The sequence below is a fragment of the Octopus bimaculoides genome, chromosome 2 (genome assembly GCF_046866305.1).
Source record: "Octopus bimaculoides isolate indiv1 chromosome 2, ASM4686630v1, whole genome shotgun sequence".
NCBI lineage: Eukaryota > Metazoa > Mollusca > Cephalopoda > Octopoda > Octopodidae > Octopus > Octopus bimaculoides.
In genome coordinates this window covers 126,909,413-126,916,608 of record NC_142929.1, presented here as the reverse complement: position 1 = coordinate 126,916,608, position 7,196 = coordinate 126,909,413, and the positions used below count along the sequence as shown (strand labels likewise).

The 7,196-nt window shown below is 37.3% G+C and overlaps 1 long non-coding RNA gene across 4 annotated transcripts; it reads left to right on the top strand.

Moving 5' to 3' along the window:
* The first annotated feature begins 3,678 nt into the window (after positions 1-3,678).
* On the top strand, positions 3,679-6,958 carry LOC149137230 (uncharacterized). 4 transcript variants are annotated; one of them, XR_016237969.1, is made up of 2 exons: positions 3,679-4,322; positions 6,410-6,958. It is a non-coding gene; the product is annotated as an uncharacterized LOC149137230 (long non-coding RNA). The 4 variants fall into 4 exon arrangements; XR_016237968.1 differs by lacking the exon at positions 3,679-4,322 and adding an exon at positions 4,342-4,497; XR_016237966.1 differs by lacking the exon at positions 3,679-4,322 and adding an exon at positions 4,537-4,754.
* The last annotated feature ends 238 nt before the right edge of the window (positions 6,959-7,196 follow it).

Sequence of the window (7,196 nt, the reverse complement as noted above, 5' to 3'; positions counted from 1 at the left end):
TACCAAATCCACTCACAAGGGTTTGGTCGGCCCGAGGCTATAGTAGAAGGCACTTACCCAAGGTGCCACGCAGTGGGAATGAACCCGGAACCATGTGGTTGGTAAGCAAGCTACTTACCACACAGCCACATTATTTAATATTAATTTATTTTCATTTTTTTCCCCTAGCAACGATATTTAACGATTCTTTAAAATATATAACGTTCTCACCTTAATATATACATTAAATACTAGCGGGGGTACCCGGAAATGTAAGAGGTAATATTTTAACACCCTTATGCATTTTCTTCCTGTAATTTGACCAGCGTCCTCTAACTTGAACATAGCGCACGTTCAAATTAGAGGAATTCTAATGTATTTAAAAATTTTAACAAATTTTACTATTCTTAGACTGTTTCGTTTGACTTCTAGATAATGTGTACCATCAAATCTGAGATGGTATTTCAGCCTCTAAACTCAAAAGAGCAAGTTACAAGTGATGGAGGTTTGTGTCCATGAAAGTGCTGGTGTCCCAGCCTGGCTGCAGTCCAATGACTGATACAAGCAAAAAAAATTTTTTTAATTTTTAGAAAATATAAAAAACAGAAAATAAGCAAAAAAGAATTATATATATATATATATATATATAACTGAGGAAGTTTTGTCCGCTTTCGCACTTTGACTAAGGGGTTTTGTTCTAGGGGCTTTTGTGCTAGGGGGTGTTTGTCCGGATCCCAGAAAATAGCTTTCATTTCATTCTGAAGCGTGAAGTTCGAGAATGTATATCAACTAAGTTCTATTTTGGGTTTAGCATAAAGAATAAGTCTTCAAATGAGACTTTATAATATAAGAACATTTCTCCAGACTTTTATTTGCAAACATCCATGTTAGCAAATAAAAGAGAACTTTGGGTGAAGTCTTCTGTTTAAATTTTATCAAGTAAACTGAAAAGAAAATATTTACTTTAGCATTAGTTCTTTCAGATATTTGAAATGGTAATTTCAAGTAAGATTTGTTATTTGGAATATAACTTCATTTTATATTTCATGACCTTCAGCTGACATTTGGTGGAAATTTCGGTTAAAACTCTATTCGTATTTACTGATTTACAATGTTAACGCGAATATAATATGACGTTCAACATGTATTTTATCCTCTTCTATAATGCGACCCCATGTACAACCATAGTTAGATTAATATTTTCTAACGAAACAAACGAAATATCGCTCTTTTACTCTTTTACTTGTTTCAGTCATTTGACTGCGGCCATGCTGGAGCACCGCCCTTAGACGAGCAAATCGACCCCAGGACTTATTCTTTGGAAGCCTAGTACTTATTCTATCGACCTCCTTTGCCAAACCGCTAAGTTACGGAGACGCAAACACACCAGCATGGCTGTTAAGCGATGTTGGGGAGGGGGGACAAACACAGACACACAAACATATACACACACACACACACACACACACACACACACACACACATATATATATATATATATATATATATATATATATATATACGACGGGTTTCTTTCAGTTTCCGTCTACCAAATCCACTCACAAGGCCTTGGTCGGCCCGAGGCTATAGTAGAAGACACTTGCCCAAGGTGCCACGCAGTGGGACTGAACCCATATATATATATATACATATATACGACGAGTTTCTTTCAGTTTCCGTCTACCAAATCCACTCACAAGGCTTTGGTCGGCCCGAGGCTATAGTAGAAGACAATTGCCCAATGTGCCACGCAGTGGGACTGAACCCGGAACCATGTGGTTGGTAAGCAAGCTACTTTATTTCATAAATATTTGCCATAAAGGCATTACAAAGAGGGGACGAACAAGGACAGACAAACATAAAAGGGGTGAAGTAGCTGTATCGATTAAATATTTACAATTTTAAATATACAATAATACTTTGATTATATTACCACACAGCCACTCCCGCGCCTATCGCTGTAAATTTTGTAACAAAACACAAAACACTAAAACTAGAAAAAAAGTAGCCTGGTGGTGGTGGTGTGGTAAGAATTTTGATTCCTAACCACATGGTACCGGATTCAGTCTCATTGTGTGGCACCTTGACCAAGTGTCTTCTACTACAACCTCGGGCCGATTAAAGCTTGTGAGTGGATTTAGTAGATGGCAAACCCCCGTGAGTTCGACACATGAAGACAGAAACGAAAGAGAAGAAGCTCATTCAATGAACGAATGAAAGTATTCTACATAGGCGATTGGTTGTTAAAAGCAGATAATTTATGTCACAAATACTTAACAACTAACATTATTTAATATTAATTTATTTTCAATTTTTTTTCCTAGCAACGGTATTTAACGATTCTTTAAAATATGTAACGTACTCACCTTAATATATACATTAAATACTAGCGGGGGTACCCGGAAATGTAAGAGGTAATATTTTAACACCCTTATGCATTTTCTTTCTGCAATTTGACCAGCGTCCTCTAACTTGAACATAGCGCACGTTCAAATTAGAGGAGTTCTATTGTATTTAAAAATTTTAATAAATTTTACTATTCTTAGACTGTTTCGTTTGACTTCTAGATAATATGTACCATCAAATCTGAGGTGGTATTTCAGCCTCTAAACTCAAAAGAGCAAGTTACAAGTGATGGAGGTTTGTGACCATGAAAGTGCTGGTGTCCCAAGTAAAAAAATTTTAGAAAAGTTTTAGAAAATATAAAAAACAGAAAATAACCAAAAAAATATAACCGAGGAAGTTTTGTCAGCTTTCGCACTTTGACTAAGGGGTTTTGTTCTAGGGGCTTTTGTGCTAGGGGGTGTTTGTCCGGATCCCAGAAAATATACCTCTCAAAAAGCATAGCTTTCATTTCATTCTGAAGCGTGAAGTTCGAGAATGTATATCAACTAAGTTCTATTTTGGGTTTAGCATAAAGAATAAGTCTTCAAATGAGACTTTATAATATAAGAACATTTCTCCAGACTTTTATTTGCAAACATCCATGTTAGCAAATAAAAGAGAACTTTGGGTGAAGTCTTCTGTTTAAATTTTATCAAGTAAACTGAAAAGAAAATATTTACTTTAGCATTAGTTCTTTCAGATATTTGAAATGGTAATTTCAAGTAAGATTTGTTATTTGGAATATAACTTCATTTTATATTTCATGACCTTCAGCTGACATTTGGTGGAAATTTCGGTTAAAACTCTATTCGTATTTACTGATTTACAATGTTAACGCGAATATAATATGACGTTCAACATGTATTTTATCCTCTTCTATAATGCGACCCCATGTACAACCATAGTTAGATTAATATTTTCTAACGAAACAAACGAAATATCGCTCTTTTACTCTTTTACTTGTTTCAGTCATTTGACTGCGGCCATGCTGGAGCACCGCCCTTAGACGAGCAAATCGACCCCAGGACTTATTCTTTGGAAGCCTAGTACTTATTCTATCGACCTCCTTTGCCAAACCGCTAAGTTACGGAGACGCAAACACACCAGCATGGCTGTTAAGCGATGTTGGGGAGGGGGGACAAACACAGACACACAAACATATACACACACACACACACACACACACACACACACACACACACATATATATATATATATATATATATATATATATATATATACGACGGGTTTCTTTCAGTTTCCGTCTACCAAATCCACTCACAAGGCCTTGGTCGGCCCGAGGCTATAGTAGAAGACACTTGCCCAAGGTGCCACGCAGTGGGACTGAACCCATATATATATATATACATATATACGACGAGTTTCTTTCAGTTTCCGTCTACCAAATCCACTCACAAGGCTTTGGTCGGCCCGAGGCTATAGTAGAAGACAATTGCCCAATGTGCCACGCAGTGGGACTGAACCCGGAACCATGTGGTTGGTAAGCAAGCTACTTTATTTCATAAATATTTGCCATAAAGGCATTACAAAGAGGGGACGAACAAGGACAGACAAACATAAAAGGGGTGAAGTAGCTGTATCGATTAAATATTTACAATTTTAAATATACAATAATACTTTGATTATATTACCACACAGCCACTCCCGCGCCTATCGCTGTAAATTTTGTAACAAAACACAAAACACTAAAACTAGAAAAAAAGTAGCCTGGTGGTGGTGGTGTGGTAAGAATTTTGATTCCTAACCACATGGTACCGGATTCAGTCTCATTGTGTGGCACCTTGACCAAGTGTCTTCTACTACAACCTCGGGCCGATTAAAGCTTGTGAGTGGATTTAGTAGATGGCAAACCCCCGTGAGTTCGACACATGAAGACAGAAACGAAAGAGAAGAAGCTCATTCAATGAACGAATGAAAGTATTCTACATAGGCGATTGGTTGTTAAAAGCAGATAATTTATGTCACAAATACTTAACAACTAACATTATTTAATATTAATTTATTTTCAATTTTTTTTCCTAGCAACGGTATTTAACGATTCTTTAAAATATGTAACGTACTCACCTTAATATATACATTAAATACTAGCGGGGGTACCCGGAAATGTAAGAGGTAATATTTTAACACCCTTATGCATTTTCTTTCTGCAATTTGACCAGCGTCCTCTAACTTGAACATAGCGCACGTTCAAATTAGAGGAGTTCTATTGTATTTAAAAATTTTAATAAATTTTACTATTCTTAGACTGTTTCGTTTGACTTCTAGATAATATGTACCATCAAATCTGAGGTGGTATTTCAGCCTCTAAACTCAAAAGAGCAAGTTACAAGTGATGGAGGTTTGTGACCATGAAAGTGCTGGTGTCCCAAGTAAAAAAATTTTAGAAAAGTTTTAGAAAATATAAAAAACAGAAAATAACCAAAAAAATATAACCGAGGAAGTTTTGTCAGCTTTCGCACTTTGACTAAGGGGTTTTGTTCTAGGGGCTTTTGTGCTAGGGGGTGTTTGTCCGGATCCCAGAAAATATATCTCTCAAAAATCATAGCTTTTATTTCATTCTGTAGCGTGAAGTTTGAGAATGTATATCAACTAAGTCCTGTCTTTGGGTTTAACATAAAGAATAAGTCTTCAAATGAGACTTTATAATATAAGAACATTTCTCCAGAGTGTACATGAATGTCCCGTAGACATTTAGACTTTTATTTGCAAACATCCATGTTAGCAAATAAAAGAGAACTTTGGGTGAAGTTTTCTGTTTAAATTTTACCAAGTAAACTGAAAAGAAAATATTTACTTTAGCATTAGTTCTTTCAGATATTTGAACCGGTAACTTCAAGTAAGATTTGTTATTTGGAATATAGCTTCATTTTATATTTCATGACCTTCAGCTGACATTTGGTGGAAATTTCGGTTAAAACTCTATTCGTATTTACTGATTTACAATGTTAACGCGAATATAATATGACGTTCAACATGTATTTTATCCTCTTCTATAATGCGACCCCATGTACAACCATAGTTAGATTAATATTTTCTAACGAAACAAACGAAATATCGCTCTTTTACTCTTTTACTTGTTTCAGTCATTTGACTGCGGCCATGCTGGAGCACCGCCCTTAGACGAGCAAATCGACCCCAGGACTTATTCTTTGGAAGCCTAGTACTTATTCTATTAGTCTCTTATGCCGAACCGCTATGTTACGGGGACGTAAACATGCCAGCATCGGCTGTCAAGCGATGCTGGGGGGGGGGGGACAAACACAGACACGCAAACATATACACACATACATATATACGACGGGTTTCTTTCAGTTTCCGTCTACCAAATCCACTCACAAGGCTTTGGCCGGCCCGAGGCTATAGTAGAAAACACTTGCCCAAGGTGCCACGCAGTGGGACTGAACCCGGAACCATGTGGTTGGTAAGCAAGCTACTTTATTTCATAAATATTTGCCATAAAGGCATTACAAAGAGGGGACGAACAAGGGGCGACAAACATAAAAGGGGTGAAGTAGCTGTATCGATTAAATATTTACAATTTTAAATATACAATAATAATTTGATTATATTACCACACAGCCACTCCTGCGCCTATCGCTGCAAATTTTGTAACAAAACACAAAACACTAAAACTAGAAAATAAGTAGCCTAGTGGTGGTGTGGTAAGAATTTTGATTCCAAACCACATGGTACCGGATTCAGTCTCATTGTGTGGCACCTTGGCCAAGTGTCTTCTGTTACAACCTCGGGCCGATTAAAGCTTGTGAGTGGATTTAGTAGACTGAAACTGAAAGAAGCCCGTTGCATATGTGCATATATATATGGCATTAAAACTGAATGACTCTATCCAGACACATCAATATATATATATATATATATATATATGTGTGTGTGTGTGGGGGGGGGTCAGTGAGGATGGATATTTTTGAAATGGCTATTACTCAGCCCCAGGGGTAGGGACATATGTCCGACAGGTACCATTCGGTCTGTGATGTTTTAGCATGTCTTTCTTTTTTCATTTCAGGTGAAGCCATGGCGCTGTGTACGATAGAGTATCGCGTATTTGCCTACGACAGTTACATGAAGACTAACGAGTCTGTCGCAGCAGTTCACCATGAGTTTCGGCGCTACTTCAACATTCACCGAAATCAGGTTGTTTCCACCCATAACACAATCTTACGATGAGTGAATGCACTTCGTACACGAGGTACACTAATGAATAAGAGACCGGTAGGGGCGCCACGAACAGTACGAACCCCCAAAAATGTGGAATACGTCAGACAAGCTTTGATACGGAGTCCGAATCTATCTGCTCGGAGGCATTCTACAGAACTTGGCATCGGTAATCGATCGGTAAGGCGTATTTTGCATGAAGACCTGCATTTCCACCTGTACAAATTGGTCATTGGGCAACAGTTGAAACCATAGGACTATGCACAGAGCAATGCTGGAGAGAGTGGAAGCCAACTTCCAAGAACACCTTCGGAAATGCATCAATGAAAACGGAGACCACATGATGGATGTTGTTTTCCACACTTGGTTTTTAAGAAATGCTAATTCAATACGAAGACATTGATGTCAATAAAATTTGTTTGCAACAAAATTTAATGATTTTGTGAATTTTTAAAAAACGTCCGTCCTCTCTGCCCCACCCTCTAAGTGTGTGTGTGTGTGTGTGTGTTTACATTGCCATAACTTAACGAAAAAGACTGATTGAATAAGTATCAGGCTTAAAAAAGTACTTGAGTTGATTTGTTCGACTAAAATTCAAGGTAGTGCTCCAGCATGGCCGTAGTCTTATGAATGAAATA